Source organism: Talpa europaea (genome assembly GCF_964194135.1).
Source record: "Talpa europaea genome assembly, chromosome: 6".
Lineage (NCBI taxonomy): Eukaryota > Metazoa > Chordata > Mammalia > Eulipotyphla > Talpidae > Talpa > Talpa europaea.
In genome coordinates, this window is record NC_140072.1 from 29,488,949 (window position 1) to 29,506,625 (window position 17,677).

Consider the following 17,677-nt stretch of genomic DNA (forward strand, 5'->3'; position numbering starts at 1 on the left):
GAGAAAGACTGAAGTTGTTCTGCCCATTCCTCAAATAATGGAAGTGTTTGGACCCTGCCTTGAGGATCTCTGGACCAGCCAATGCAGTCCTGTTCTTCCTGGCCCTTCAAGTCCCTCGCCCTTTTGTCCTTTCTGTTTTCTGTCACCTGCCTGTTTCCAGTTCTCTAGAGACTGAACCAGCCATTTTCACTACACCCCTACCAAGGCTCCCAAGCACTGTGAGGGAAAACATCAAATAGCCATTTTGACTAGCTCTGTCATAAACTTAGGGTTTTCGTACTCTGCCAGGCCTTCAGTGTACCTAGATATTATATTTGGAATTTCTAGTCAAATCCATTTCTATTCCTTCTTTGGAGGGTTTGGAACAAAAGGGTGATATCAGCTGATTTAGGTTGTAATGGAATTATTGGCTGCTATGTTGAGGAGTAGTTGTGGGGGAGCAATGATGTAAGCAGAGAGATACTGGCTAGGAGGGTATTGTGGGATGCTAGTGAGAGGTGATTTTGGTAGTGGAAGTTGTGTGAAGTCTGTTTTTGGGTTTATTTGGAAGATAATAGACTTTGCTGTCAGCTTCATCTAAAATTGCAATTCCTTCCCCATATACTTTATTACTCTTCTCTGCTTTTTTCACTCCTTAATATTTACCAGTGTGTTTTGCTTATTTATCTTATTTATTGCCTTTCTTCCTTTAGAAGGTAGTAACTCCATGAAGGCAGGTGTTTGGATCTGGCTTGGTCACTGCTGGACCACTGGCTTGGAACACTACCTGGAATTCAGTAAATATTTGTTGAAAGAATGTTGACTGGATGATATGTGGAGTGTGAAAGAAGTCAAAGATGAAGACAAGGACTTTTTTTCCTCCTAAAATAATGTACTTTTATGTACTTTTTATTTAACATATTAAATAGTATTATTATTTATTTTTATTGAGGTAACACTATGTGATTCAGAGGCTTATAAGATCAAACTTCCCCTGCTGTATGTTACCACATCACACCTACCACCAAGGAACCATACAGTACTCCACCATAGTTCATTGTGCCCTCTCTTCTGTACTATATGTCTCCTCCCCCATCTTGTATCCTCAATTCCACAGATTTTGGTTAAGTTTTATTTATCTATATTCCCACATATAAGTGAAACCATCTGCTATTTGTGGATTTCCTTCTCATTTATTTCGCCTAGCATTATCTCCTCCATTTCCATCCATGTTGTTGAAAGTGGCAAGAGTTCACCTTTTTTTTTTAATAGCTGAGTAGTATTACATTGTGTATATACACCACATCCCCCTAATCCACTCATCTGTCCAAGGATTTTAGCTTCAACAAACTTGACAGAGGGCTGATGCAAGAGCAACTGGCTCTACCTAGTTGTAACTTAAGCTGGGGATATGGGAATCACCTTTGATTTCTCCTTGCCTGGCATATCACACTGGTTATCTTGTTGAATCTTCCCCCCTTTGCAGTATCTCTTAGTTCTAACTTGCTTTACTTGATAACCTTAAATCAAGCCCTGGCTACCTACTGTCCGGACTACTCATCTTCCTCTACTCCAAACCTCCCACCTCTTTCCAAACCATCTTTCTAAAACATATTTTTGCAGAGCCATTTTCCTGATGGAAAGCACTCACACTGGTTCCTCCTTGCCTGCTGGGCTGTCCATCTAACTGTGTGTATCTGTGAGGTATATGGGCGACCTGAGCTCACTTTCCCCTCATTCTCTTCCATTTACTCAGTGTACTCTCTGCCTTTGTGGAAACACTCAGACCTTTGGGTCAGGAAAATTTTTGGTTCTCCTGAGCAATTGGCCCATTTTTCTATTAAGTGACAAAGCAAACCTTGGCATTGTCTCCCTTTTTGCTAACTGGCTGAGACTTGCATCTCCCACGGTCTGTGAGCTGCCCCAGCTCCTAGACCAGTTGCCCCTGCTCCTAGACCAGCTGCCCCTATTGCCCTGCAGGGTGTCTGGCCCCAAGGGTCTGCAGGCCATCCTTGTGGACTGCTTGACTATTATGTAAAGGTTAGTGCTTCCTGGGCTATCTCCTAGGGCTGAGGGACAGCGCAGGACTGTAAAGGGTACGGTTGGTTCCTTGGCAGAATTATCCTATTTTAACTGCTAAGATTTTTGCTCTCTTGGCTGACCTTTCTCAAGGCAAATAATAACCACCAATTATTAACCATTCACTATAAGTCAGGAAAGGGTATGACTTAACATATATAAACCTCCAATAATTGTATCTTATTTTACTATCCCCATTAACAGATAGGAAATTAAGACTAAGAGGAGCTCAGCAACTTTTCCGTGGTCACACAGCTGGTACATGTTGAACCAGGATTCAAATCCAGGATAGCCTGATTTGAGAACCTAGATTATTCACTATTATAGTATGAGACTTCTCAGTTGGGGGTTTTCAGTTCTGTTCTTGCAGGTACTCTCTCGCTATGTATATATGGAAGATAAAATGTTACTTTTTTCTATAACTGCAGTACTTCATTCAACTTTCCACATCTCCATTAAGTACCCCTTACACCTTCTTTCAGTCAATTTTTAGTCAGCTTCTTAGGCTAATGGCCTTCCCACAGTGTTGGCCTTTGACATTATTTTTTTCTATTTTTTTTCTTCTCTTACCTTTTGTTTTAATTTATGTCTGTGTTATGCAAACCTAACTAGCTAATCTGAATTTAATGTATTTAATGCCATGATGCTGGGTTTCTTTCTAGTCCTATTTCTCTATAAGTTTTGTTACTTCTCTGTTTTTGAGGGCATTTTCTAATCATACACTAAAGTCAAGAGATAGCATAATATCTTTATGTCCCCATCACTTGATCGGAACATTTTGTCAATCATGTTTTATCTTTTTCTACTGGCAGTTTTTAAAGGCAATTCCCAGACACTGGGTCATTTTATCTCTAAGTACTTTAGTTATGTATACCTTTGTAAAGAAGGTAAGAACAGACTTCTTAATCTGTCTTATCCATTTACTTCTTTATTCAAGTATGTGTGGAGTGCCTACTATTAGCTTAGTGCTGAGGAGACTGTGGTAAGCAGAACAGACATACTGGCTGCCCTTGAGAGCTTGCATAGCCCACTAATTAGACAAGAAAACAATCACATAAGTGCATTATTACAAACTGTGATGTGGATCCATCCTACCCTGGAATTCTCTCACACAGGGCAACAAACAAGAGATAATAACTGGAGGCTTTAATTTTTTTTTTTTTAATTAAACAGTGTCTAAGTTGAACTAGGTTTGAGTCAAGCTGTTCTAAAATACTTATTACAGAACAAAACAAAACAAGGGAAAAGAAATTGAAAAACAGTCCCTGATCCTCTTCCCCAGTTCCTGCTGCCCAGTAAAAACCACTTTTACTCAATATTTTGGTGTCTATATCCATGTTTCCAAATGCATGCTACTTTCGCTTTCTCTCAGTTATAATTAACTTACTTCACACTTGGGATATGAGGATTTGCCTCTGTTTCACCTGCCTTCCCCTCCCTACCACTCACATATACTTAAGTACTTTCCCTTTCCCTGGATTCCAACTAGTTATATCCACATTTTGATTAGATATGCACTGAGTATATATCATCATTTTTCAAATGTTACTGGTAGCTGAGTCGTGAAACATGCTATGCTTTCTTTTCCTTTCCTATATAGATTTTTGCTTCCCTTGTAATTAATAATTATCTTTAAAATCTTTATTTGCTATTCTTTCTATTGTATTTATTACTAACTTATCCCTAAATTCTTTCCCAGGTCTATATCTCAAAGTGTGGTCAAATTCAATGGGGTGTTTAGCCAACTTCACCTTCTTTAAGAAGGCTCTCTTAGAACCCTTTTTTAAAAAAGTTTTATTTTGTTTTATTTATGCATACAAGAACTTCTGGGGTATAGGCCAGAGGTATGGGGGTATGGGGGGCGGTGAGAGAATTCTCCAGAAACAGAGTGGGGAGCAGAATAGGTGATCTACTGAAATACACAGCTGAGGGGAGCAGTGGGCAAGACAGGAGAGCTGTGCTGCACCATGTGGGCTAGCTCCCTGGTCTGAATGAACTCTTGTGTCAGTGTAGATTGATAGCTCCGAGACTTAACCCCTTTACCACCAGGGAGGGCCCTCTCCTAGAACCCTTTGACCAGCTCCAGGCTGTCTCAATTGCTTGCCAGGCCAGCAGTTTTGGCCTAGAGTTGCTGCCTTAGGATCCCTTTCCTTATTACCCTGGGCATCAAGTGTCTTCAGCTCTTAAAATAACTCTCAGCTCCACGAGCCCTGTATATCACTGCCCCATCCTTCTACTTGTTACTGCAGCCCATCTCTCAAAAGAGTTGTCTGTTTTATATAGGCTCTTGTGGCATAGGAAGTGAAAAATCAGAGAATTCTCAGTCTGTCTACAGAGTAGAGAGTCAGATAGATGGCTGAAGTCAACTTAGGCGTGAAAGCAAAAGAAAAAATATCACTTGTGCATTGCTTCCTGGAGAAGATGAAACTTTCAGGACATTGAAATGAAATTGCCTACTTTTTTGGTTATATACTAAATGTTGATTGTTGAAAATTTGGCAAATGAGGAAAAATAAGCACACATCTCTCTGTAGAGATGTAACTATTATTCCTGCTCTTTTTTTCATGCATATTATAAGCTTTGTATTTAATCAAAATTGGGATTATGTTAGAAGAAATTTCAAATGAGAAAAAATAAGGCTCTTTAATAGGAAGGGTGGGGTTTTGGTGATATGTTAGTTGACTATACAACTCCAGGGGGGCATTGTTTACATTCTATTCTAGTCACTCTGAGTGAAGGGATAAGAACCTCTAGGCACAACTTAGAAACTGGTAAATGGCATGTGTCCTATGATATTTTTAAATAATCCCCCTCCCCCATTACGCTGTTAGGAGTAATACGACTAACTTTTCAAACTTGATGAAACTGGATTCTCCATTGCTTTTGGTAAGAAAGCTAACAGATAACTTTTAACAGTTCAAACCACTTTCCAAGTTCACTATTCATTAAAACAAATCCAAAACCTTGTTTATACTTTTTTCAAAACAAAAATATGAGAAAAACCAGGTAAAATGAGGAAAAATTAGCTAAGAAAGTCACCAGAAATTGGAGTAAAAACTCTCCAAGTGACCATGAATTAAAACCTTCTTTAATAAATAATAAAATCTCCAGACAGAAATGTGTATGTTTTATGCAGCATTAACCCTGGAAGTTGCTCCCAGCTCTTAAAAGGCTTTAAACTCCTCTAGCTTAACATAAGAAGACAGCAACTTGGTCCATGATGGCTAAGACACCATTTGGCATTGCCACACTCACAAGGGATAGTCTGTTCTGTGACAGAAGAAAAAGCTCCTGTTTTAGGCTAAGGGCCATGTCCTCAGACATCATGGTGATAAAAAAAGAAAAAAAACCACAAAACTTGTCAGGAAGCGGTTCATGTGGCTTAAGTTTTTAAGCAGTTTAGTAATTAACTTTAAATTAGGAAATTAACTGGCAATCAAAGTACTGGAGCAGGAAAACCCACTACAACGCCTCTAAATCTTTCAAATAAAAGGTTATAGAGCATTCAAAATAATTATTTTCATAAAGAGAGTATTAGAAGAATTGACTCCTGGATGGAAACATGCTGGAGGCTACTGTCCTGTTTGCCAGGGTACAGGCCTCAAAAGGCACCTGCTCTCTTAGAGCCTTTGTTTGTTTTACCAGGAGCTTTAATGATCCCTGAACTCAACTCTACTGCTCCTTAAACACCAATGGAATAAATAGCCCAGTGGGACACCCCACAGCTCCAAGAATAGAAACAACAGTTAACAGAGAACAAAATGTCATTCACATCTTGCTCAGATGCTGAAAAAGACGTTCTAACTCACTTCAGCTTTCCTGTATATCGTTAGTATAGCTGTTCTGGAGCATTAGACTGTCAGCCTATGTCCTGTAGTTATTTCCATGTGTGTCATCTCCTGAACAGTACAGATGCTGTGAGGCAGAAGCCATGCCTTATATTTACTCCCCACAGTGCCTAGCACAGTGTCTTATAAATAGTAGGTGTCCAATAAATGCTAATATGATACATTTTAGGGAGCAGGTTGAGATGCTGGCCAGTTGTAGCTACAGTCAGTGTAGCTCAAGTCACACCTAATAGTGCCCCATCTCTAAGGACAAAAGATAGCTAATCTTGGGCCACTATGCATTGATTAAATGTTTAACCCCCAAGATATTGGTTATAATTGACTTTCTCAGTGAAAAATGTGTACTTTTTATTTCTCTCTGGAAATTACTATCCAAAAATACAGGTTTTCTTGTAGAAAAAACTGTTTAAAAACAGTGCATTTTTCAAACATCAGGCCAGAATGCATCATGCCCTAAAATGGTGATTCTCCTCCACAACTGGACCCCCATTTTTGTTTTACTGTTGAAGCCATGCACTGAGTAATATCATTTGAATATGGTTTACAGAAACTCTTGCTCTGTCTAGAATAAATATTATAAACAGGCACTTATTGTTGTAAAGAGAGGAATGTTCTTATGAAACTTTTAGAGCTGAGCTTGTCCCTGAAATGCTTGCTTGTTCCCACCAAGTCCCCTTTCTAATTGGACATTTCTGCAAACTGGTTTGAATTTATATAATTGACACTGACAACTTCAAATGATTTGAGTTTTGAGGAATTCCAAGTTAATCTGTTAGGTTATATCTGTAGACACTTTGAGGACCCTATGCTAAATAGTGTGCAAGTTCTATATGGCTTCCTTGAAAAGGCTGCCAAGAATAGGAAACCTGTTAATGAAAAGAGAATGACACAGTCTGAGGGTCCACTTACTGTAGGTAAGAGAAAGAACAGGTAGTGGAGTAAAATGAGGTTACATGAGCGGAGAATGGCTGTGGTAGCTTGGCTATTGAGGCCAGATTGGGCTGTTTACCACCAGATTTTGATACAAAGGGACATTGCCAGAAGTAGTCCTTTGATAGCATGTGGTGGAGTAATAAGAAAGAAAATTTACATTCATGAAAGCGGCAACTTTGGGTCAATGCTTGAGTCACACAGAAGGGCCTGTCCTGTCCTTTGCAAAAGATAATTTTCAACCAGTAATAACTGGTCTTCAGAAAATTATGGGCCTATTTGTTTTGTAGGAGTGTCAAAATTTCTAAAAGGGATTTCTTTCACAAGGTGGACTACTACTAATTAAGGCCACTCTGCTTCTTCAAAGATGATAGAATTTAAAAGGTGCACTCAGAACTCTATTTAAATGCAATGATAATTGCTATTTGTCAAGTGTAGTGTTTCCTATTGGAGTCTTCTCTCCAGCTATTTCCGGTATTTTTGAGATGGGCTGCCCTCCCTCTAAGGGCTACTGGTGAAGGGTGGGTTGGGCACAGGACATAGGAGGTTCAATTTGGGGCTTTAGCCAGAAAGCCTGGGGTCAGGGCACAGGAACAAAAGAGTTGCCTCCTTTCCTTCCTCCATTTCCCTCATCCTCCCTTGCCCTTGATCTGAACCTTTCTCAGCTCATTACCACAAGGCTGACTCCAGCCCATTTACATAGAAGAATATGAAAAGTTACCAGTCATTTTCCCTCCCATTTTTTTTTAAAGATTTATTTATTTTTTTATACAAGCACTGGGGTACAGGTTAGAGGCACAGGAGGGTGAGAGAATTCACCAGAGACAGAGCAGGGAGCAGAACAGGCAGAAAGACCGAAGTACACTGCTGAGGGGAGCAGCGGGCGAGACAGGAGAGGTTTGTTGTACTATGTGGGAATCTCTCTGGCCAGCTGGGATGAATCCGCGCTGCAGCTGTGGACAGCTTCACAGTGCTGCGCTCAACCCGCTGTGCCACTGGGGAGGCCCTTACTTCCTATTCTTTATGCTCCCACTCGCCCTTCTTCAAATCTTGACCATCACTGGAATAGTAGCTAGTGGAAATGGGGAAGGGAGGAGGACCTGGTACCTTTTTCTGTTTGTTGAGGGTGTCTTCGCATAAATACAATTAGGAATTTTATCTGAGAGTAACAGTATCCTAAACCCCAGCTGTGTAATGTTAGACAATGTCATGCCTTCTCTGAATGTCAGTTTCCTTCCTCACAACTCTTAGAGCAGATTTTAACACTAGCTGGTGGCTGAATAAGATATTGAATATTTTTACCATTTCACCAGTGAACTCCAAGGGCAAAATCAATACTACACCTGAAAGGACATTTAAAAGAGAATCACCAAAGAAATAAACAGAACCAAATTGCTTTGCCAATACAAGTGTTTAGTCATACTTCTCTCGTTTCTGTTCTACCATCCATGCCTAGTGCTTGAAGTTGAGATGTTCACAGGGGCCTACTAATTCCTCCTCTTGGGCTCAAGTTCTCTCTTGCCAGATGGTCCATCTTTCAGACTGTCTAGCCAGTATTCCTCAACTCCCATTTTGAGTGCACAAGGATGTATAGAGTACCTTCCCTATGCCAGGCAGTAGGAATGCACAAGTGAATAGGATACCACTTGGATCAAAATATTCTTTACTTAAAAACTTTAATGGATTTCCTATTTTCTGCTTCATACCCAGCTCCATTTTCCCATCCAAACCGTTCCTGCCTCCCCTAATCCTTCCAGTTCTGCCAGCCTCCAAGCACTATGTTCCTAGGCCTGGAATGCCCCGGTGAGTCTGTTCATACCCAATTAAAGCCTCCCATTCTGGGGTTGGGTGTTCCTCCGGCATAAAAGACTTGGGAGGAACTTCCTTCATTCTGACTCCTTCCCCTTGAGGCAGTGCACTTGCAGAAGAAGCTGAGATACTAAGTGACTTGTCCAGAGTCGCCTGCTAGCAGGTGATAGAGTAAAGACTAGAAGCCACCTCTCCACACAGGAAAATGCCCTCCCTTCTCTTCTGCCCTGGGTGCAGCACTCTGGACACCCTGTAAATATTTACCTTCTGCCCGGTCCATACAGCTCTGCCTTTTGCTAAGTTATCCCATGTCCTGATACTGACTCGCCCAGCAAGGTGGGACTCCATCTTTCCCTGTTACCTTACTCTGTCACCAGTCTAGATCTACTTGAAGGAAAAGAGCAGGTATTCAAAAGAGGGTTCAAATATAACTCTTTAGTTGTAATTGCAAGACAAACTCAGCAAAGCAACTCAGAAAACAGCACAAAGCCCCCATCATCCACCACCCGAAGACGACAAGACTCCAGGGAGTGTGGGGTGGCTTTAGACTTGCTGAGGGCCCCGCCACCTGCCTCCAGGGCCATTAAACATAACTCCTATACTCCCTTCCCTCCTCTTTTGTGGGGAGTGGGGGGAACACCCTTTCTCCGTCTTGGGGGCTGGGGACTGGGGAAGAAATATGCAGGGGAGAGAATGGAGAGTCAGACACCAGAAAAACTTTGGGGGAATTCAGGGCGAGAAAGGAGGGTGGAGAGGAGGGAATGTGGCCCTGGACGGGAAGGAGGTGGGGCAGGGACGGGAGAGTCTCCGAGGCGGGGCCGCCCCCTCCCCGCCCCTCCATTCCAATCCCCGCCGGCCCGGGCCTGCCCCCCCCCAGCCCGCAAAGCCTCCTCCGCCCGCCCCCCGCCCCCCGCCTTCCTTACCTCCTCCTTCCTCGGCTCCTCAGCTTTTCCTCCCGGTGTGGATGGCGGCGGCCAGAGTCGGAGCCCCAGGCGCGTTGCCCGTGAGTGACCAGCCCCAGGGGACAGATTGGGAGGCCAGGGGCGCCCCCTCCCCAGGGTGGGGTCACCCGCAGGTCTCTGGGAAAGTTTTCGGGCGGGAAGCGCGGGCGTCCAGGGAAGCGGGCATTTCCCGGGCTCGTGCCCGGCGCTCACGGCCGCCCTCCCTGCCCGCGGAGGGGGCCGGGCCCGGACGGGGCTTCCCTGCCGCGCTTCGGTTCTGCGGCCGCTGTTGTGACCTGGGTCCAGCGCTAAGAAGAAAACGCAAACCTCAAAGATCAGAATCCAGACACAGTGCCCAGGGCCGGAGCTGGGGGCTCGTGCGGACCCTTGCTCTCCTCGTCTTCCCGACCTGGGTCACCATCCTCTGCTCTTCCGTCGGTCCCCGGGGGCTTCTGGATCCCCTCACGCCCAGGACTTTCACGGCCTTTCTTCCTCACCCCTGCTGTTCGTGCTGCTGCCACCCCCTACTCCTTTCCCTGGGAATCTCTTGTCCCCCAGGCTTCAGCCGCAGCTGGTGTCCCCGGCTCGGGGTCCCCTCCTGCCCTGGAAGACGGTGACCCCGGCCAAGGGCCTCGGAATTTCCTGCAGGAATCGCATTCACTGGGATTTGGTGTTGGTCCCATGGACCCACAAACTCTGTATCGTGTGTGTGTGTGTGTGTGTGTGGGGGGGGGGTTAAAATACATTCTTTTTAAGGATATAACTATTTCTTCTGATTGGGCATCTCTTTTTTTAACCACTCTGTGCTTTCTTCCAATAATAATATTACTTCACATAATTAGTCCTTTTATTCCAAAAAGAAAAGGAAAAAAGCAAAAAGAAGAGATAAGAATGCTTACCGAAAAAAGACTGCAGAACCTGATCTTTGGCAAGTAAAGACTTCAACCCACACTTAACTCTTTTAGTGGGAGCTGCAAGTTCAGTGTAGATTGTTTTCAGGCTGCACTAAACAGACTATTAACAGCCTCCCACAGGCTGCAAGTTTTAATTTGCCTGACAGAAATTGCAAGTGTTTGTTGGCTTCCCCAGCCTGGTTTTTCTCTCCTCTTCCTCTAGATCTTCATCTCTCTCCCAATACCCCCGTTTCCCCTGGACTTTCTTATTAACAGGAGTTGTGAAAACAAGGCCATGGAAGAGACTAAAATGAGCAGGACCAGGACCACAAAGAAAAAAACAGCCTCACTTATTTTAATCCTGAGACTGTTACTTCAACTTGACTCTGATTGGAGTAAAGAATGTTTAGTTCATTTGTGTGGTTTTTATGTCAGTTCTCATTATGGTTGAATCAGTGTTTCCATGACATGCTCATTTCTCTGGGTTATGAAGGAGCTTGTTAATTCTCAGATGGGTCTGGACAAATCAAGTCTGGAGACTGAAGTGTTTTTTAAGGGATTGATCTAAGTTGATAATTGCAAACCACTGGCTCGTAGCTTTAAGGGAGCAACTGAAGCTGAGGTTTGTTTCCATGAGAACTTGAGAGAAAAAACTTTAAGGAGTGAGCTGTGTGACCAGGATCTCTGGGGGTAGTTGAACTTTTACTGTTTTTAGGGAGAACAAACTTCCCCAAGACCTTTAGCCATTTGGTTTCTATGCAAACACTGAATGTGGTTAATAATGTTTTAGATCAGTTTCTGAACAGCATATCAAAACAGGTCAAGGTGTTGAACTATATGGACAGAAAGATTTTTTTAAAACATGAATTTCGCATAAAGAAGTTTATTTTAAAAAGAATGGAGTTCCTTTTTCTCTGCTGAATGAATTTGACAGTATGAATTAGTAAGTAGGGTTTTACTGTGGCTCAAAATATTATTGATAAGGAAGTGTTGTGACTTCATTCAAACAGAAAGTCCTTAAGTTTTGAACTTATTTGACCCTGCTTAGAAAAACAATGCACTCAGATAAAAATCTTCAGTCTCTTCCGCTTCCTGAGAATTTTTAATAATATATTTAATAGCCCAGAAGTCAACCTCATACTATTTGGAAAGACATCGCCTCTCTGCCTTATTCAACTTTTGCACCACCCCACAGAATCTTGTGAAACTGGGTTTGCTGTCATTCTTGAGGGTTTGCAGATAGATTGCTAGACTCTGGGTTTGTAAGAAAGGCAACAAAGGCATCCCAGGCACTCTTGCATTTCTGGTTTCGATGTCATTCAGGGTGGAGGAGAGACTTGTGCAGGCGCTTGGAGAGACACACACAGGGAGGATGTCTGTGACAGAGACAACGGCAGCAATTGTCCTGACTTCCTGAATATTTGGTACATTTTGAACTCTGAATCTCTTATTTGCGCCCAGCTCTTTGGAACCTGTTTAACCCTTCTCTTGTGGTTCCCTGACAGAAGGGACCTTAGAGTTATGGCAAGCTTTCAGGCCTCCGTTGCCCCACTTTGGGAGGATCCTATTTGGCTGGGCATTTTTACAGGAGGGGATGGGTAATTTAGGGGGCTTTATTGGGAAACTATAATAAAGAATATCCTTCTCTCCTTATGCATACCAATTCTATTAAGTCTTTCATACTGAAGAAAAAAAAAAGACACAGGAGCAGGTGGTTTGGATGGTGAGATGAAGGCTGCCTCCCCAATTAACCAACTGAAGGCATCCAATTAACATTGGGGTGGGTCAGATGAGTAGAAATATATGAAGTGTGGTACTTGCAGAGAGGAAGGAGGGCAGGGGTCAGTAAGAAATGAAATAACCCAAAGGAGTACAATGTGGTTTTTTAAAATCATGTTGTACAAGAATATAAAATTATATAGGATTTGCCTAGAGTATGATTTTAAATTTTAAAAGCAAGTTATAAAAGCCCTGTAATCTATTTTTTTGAAAATACATCCAAAAAATACTGGAATTAAATGCATTGGAATGGATGGTAGAATTCTAGGTGATGTTGATTTTTTCCATGCCTGCCTGTATTTCTAAACTCTTTAAGGATAATAGCTAACATTTATTGACCATTAGGCACCTACATGTGGTGTTTCACTTTAAAACTCTTTGTGATAAGTACTAACACTATTTTTACATGATACAAGCCAGTTTCAGAAACTAGAATCAGAATGCTAAGTTGCCCAAGGGCACATAGCTACTAAATGCTAGACTTAAATCTTGAATTTAGGTCAGTGGCCAAAGTCGATGCATTTTGACTCACTACAGCCTACCATTCCCTATACATCTATCATTATCATTATCTTCATCATCATCATTTTAATTTTTTTAATTATATGAAAAAATAGAAAAGAGAAGGAAAAGTATTTTGTCCTTTAGTAAGAACATATTTTGATGAATTGTAAAATGTCTCTTCTGTCTTACAGCTCTCCTATCTCCTACTGTCACTTCTCTGAAAGTCCTTGGGAATTGCTCCAAACTTAGCAAGAGGTAATAGTCATCTATCCTTGAAAGCCAGCTTTGCCTACCAGAAGTATCAGAATTTCTTGGAAGCTTATGAGCCTGACTAGAGTTTCAGGGGCTCCATGGGATTCTGGAGCAGCTTGGTATAAGGCAGCCTTTTTAAAGTAAATCAAATTACCTTTTCAGAGCTCTGCCAATATGGTATTCAGGGAAATGCAAATCTCTCAGGCTCCCATTTACCTGTGTCTTCCATGGGATGTCAAGGTTGTTGGGTTGGTCAAGGATTTACCATGGAACAAGAAAGAGAAAAACTAATTGCTTTTCAATACTTATTACTGTGAAAGCACAATGATAAACTATTTCTTGAAAGTCTGACTGTTATCTTGTGTATTGGCAAGATGAACTGGCTTAGTGGAGGTGGAATATTCAGTGTGAGTGGTTCTGGGGGCAGTTGTGGGAGAAAATGCCTACATCTTAGACCACTGTGAACTCTCACAGGCAACCAAATCCTCAGAGGTCACCTTATCCATCTTCTTTCTGGAGTATACCCAAAGAGTCCCAGAAGGACCACCTTTTCTAAAACTCCTTTTAGAAATAGCATAACTTTTATCTCTTCTGTTCTGCAAGGAAGATTTCTGGAACACTGATACTTCTAATCACTTCATTGTTGAAAAATTTTAAGAGTCAAGGACCTCTTTCTCAAGTTACCATGTTTGGACCAGTATTCCAGATCGTGTACCCATTTAACCATATGAGAAATGTCTAGTCTCAGTGCCAGGATAGTGAGCAATTTGTTTTGTCTCATGGATCCTGTGAATCCCTTTAACTGGCATTTTTTGTTTTTTTTTTTTGTTTTGTTTTGTTTTTGTTTTTTGACCAAAGGGAGCAGAGAACCAACTTAGTAGCTTGTAAAAGTCCTTCTACTTAAGGAAAAGGCCCACTGCTAACTTAGGTATAGAATTTCCTGGTCTGTATTTTTGATAACTATACTTGAACTCTCATTTCTGAGACTTTTGATGTTCAGGAATACAATTACTCTAAAGTTTACTTTAGGAAAGAACTTCTAACTTTACATTGACTCAGAAGGAAGGATGGGGTCTCAAGTAGAGCCTCCAAAATGTGTTGAATAAATAAAAGTAAATAATGTAAAATAGATGAGAAAATTGAGACTCAAGAAAAGTATAAATAGAAAATATGAGATTCCAAATGATGTAATTAGCTATCTTTCAAGATTCACATGAAATAGACATTTTCAAAACAAAACAAAAATACCCACACGACAGAGTATTACAATAGCAGAACTTTGCTAAAAAAAAAAAAAAAAGATCAGTATGGGGCCTCCCTGGTGGCGCAGCGGTTGAGCGCTCGGTTGCGAAGCTGCCCGCAACCTCTGCAGCGCCGGCTCGATCCCCGGCTGCTCCCCGGCCACTGGAGGAGGGTCCCACGTGGCGCGCAGACCTCTCCTGCCGCCCGCTGCTCCCCTCAGCAGTGTACTTCGGTCCTTCTGCCTGCTCTGCTCCCCGCTCTGGCTCTGGTGAATTCTCTCACCCTCCCGCGCTTCTGACTGTACCCAGTGCATGTATAAATAAATAAATAAATCTTTAAAAAAAAAGATCAGTATGAAGAAAATAAACACAAAAGTAAGGAATGGTTTACAAGAGGCCGCGATGAAAAAAGAAATTGGCAAAGTTAAATAAATTTCGGTTTTAAAAATTAAAAGTAGAAATAACAATAATAATGACTAATTGTATGGGTAGGGGGATGACTACATAGTGTGGGATAAGCCACAGGACCACAATAACTAGGAAGATGGGAAGAGAAGCAGATTAAATTCAGAGTCATCTGAGGCCACTGCATTGTTGAGAGGAAAACAGAATGAGATTGACTTTAGACTTCACTAAATGATCTATGTGTTAAAAAAATGTAAGAATAACTACTAAAAAGACCACATGGAATTATATCTTTCAAAACAATTGACAGGAAAAAAAGCAGGAATATACAAATTTTGATTAAGGAAAACTATGCAAAGAGGAATAAAAGAAGCAACCAAAAATTAAATAGGAAACAGAAATAAGATGGAAGAAAGAGGTTATATACATATGTATAATTATAAAGAATGTAAAAGTTTAAATTTGGTTAATAAAATGACAGACTTTCAGTTTATAATAAAAACAAATATGAAACTATATAAATGATGCTTCTAGGATTTACATTTAAAGCAAAATTATTGAGACATTAATCTCAGAATATAAATAAACATACAGGGAAAATAGTCACTTAAAAAAGCAGGTATAACAATATTAATACTAGGCAAAATACAGTATAGCATTTATAGAAATAGAAGAGGACAATATATAGGATAATATATCTCTGTAGTAGATTAAAATCTTCTTACAGGCATGTGTGTTTACTGTGTCTTTATTGGTGGAGAGAGGTTTACACTGAGCAGTTGATTCCTTGTGACTGACATTCTGGGAATATTGATTGATATTAGCAGATCTGTTCATAATGTTTTGGGTTTTTTAAAAAGATTTATTTATTTATTTATACAAGCACAGGATACAGTCAGAAGTGCGGGAGGGTGAGAGAATTCACCAGAGCCAGAGCTGGGAACAGAACAGCGCCACCAGGGGAGGCCCTGTTTATAATGTTTAAAGAAATTTATACAAACATCTTTTCCATCTTCTTCCAACAAATATTCTTTTAAGGAGACCAAATCAGCAATAGTCCTTGACTTCCTTTGGCCTTGTCCTCAGCTCTATGGGATAATGGAGAAAAAATGGATTTTGGATTTAGGCAGATCTGGTTTTGAATACAGGCTTTGCCACTAACTAGTCCTGTGACTCTCTTAGTGTGTTCAGGCTGCTATAACAAAATACCATGGGCTTGTGGCTTATCAATACCAGAAATTCATTTTTTGCAATTCCAGAATTTGGAAGTCCATGATCATGGTTCTGGTGAGGATCTGCTTCTGGGTTGCAAACATCCAACTTCTTAGTGTGCTCACAGAGTGGAAGGAAGGAGCTAGTTCTCTGTACCCAGTTTATGTGCTTAGAAGGGCATAAAAGAAGCCACTAATCCCACTCACGGAGGGATCCACCTTCATGAGCTAAATTACCTCTTAAAGGTCTCACTCCTATTACCATTACCTTGGATTCAACCTATGAATTTTGGGGGAATACAAACATTCAGGGCATATCAGAGGCCTTGGCTAAGCTACTTAAGATCTCTGAGATAAAATTTCCTTCTCTATAAAGTAATAACAATAATAATAATAATACCTACCTCAAAATGTTGTTCCAAAGATTGAGATAACAGGAAATAATTTGGTCCAAGTGCTTGGCACATGTTAATGCTCTTAGATGTCAGTCTCTTGCTATCATTCCACCTCCCCTTCTCTATGCCTTTCAAACCAGGATTGTGGTTGAGAAGGTCTAATCAGAGATGCTTCCGGGGGAGAGATGATGGGACACCTCCTAATATCCTGTGCTTTCTTGGTAATCAATTTAGATTTCTCTCGGATGAATTCTCTTACTTATGGGCCACTATTTTGATTTTGTTTCTTTACCATTTTTTAGTAGCCCTTCCAGCCTACTGATCAAGCTTTCTATAGAGTAACTGTTAATGTTATGCTTTTCTTCCCCCCCCCCCACCATCTCTCATATCCCTTTGATTCTTTCTCCCTTTCCCCTCCCTCTCAGCCTCAGAAAGCTCACACTGTTTACTGATGTCCTCTGGTTTTCATAGGTATTTTGCTATGTTGAATCGTCTACTTTGTAAATGTTCAGTATTTGCCTTTGTCATTCTGACTTATTCTATATCCATAATTCCCTTGAACTTATATTTTCCTGTCAATGGCAATTATCTTTCCTTATGACTAAAGAGTACTCCATTATGTGGCTATACAAGAACCATGTGCTCTCTTAACCAGAAATATCTTTACTTGATTTGTTGATGTGCCTATCCTTTAAAGATATTTAAAAAATCCTTCATTTCACTATTGATGACAATTAAATGCAGAGGCGCAGGAGAGAGTCTGTAAGGAGTAAATTGAATAAGTAATAGAAGCATTTCAGGACTTGGTTTTCCTAGAAGGGATCATGAGGCCATGAGAGATTGAGGGTTAGGTGACAGGTGGGGAACTGACAAAAAGGCAGCCATCCTGGCTAGAGGAACTGAAGGTTTTCACTGAGGATGTCACAAGACCTAAAATCTGCCTATTTTACAACCATCATTATCAGGGCCAGTGGAATTTATACTTGGCATCGAACTTTTTGCAAGTATTTTATCAGAAATACTAGTAATGTTAGCAATTACTGTTCTTAAGTAGAGGAAAAGAGCATCATGAAAATAAAACATAATTGTAATTATGGATGTGCCTCCATATAAATATCTGTGGTTGGGAGCACAAAAATAACTTTTCCATTGCAGAGTTAAGCCAAGAGTTTCATGGAAGCAGCATTAAGAATCTAATTTAAAACAGACATGCCCAGAAATTCAGAGACAGGGCTGACACATTGGCCTCTGTTCATGCCTTTAAACATTTTTTTCCTAGCTCACGGTAAAGCACATTCAGGGCCAATTTGGAGGGCCTACAAGACAGTCACTGATGCTGCAAACCATGCTTTTCTTGGCCTCAGCTCAGTGTTAATACAAACAGAGAGAAATGTTTTAATCTCCCGTCTTT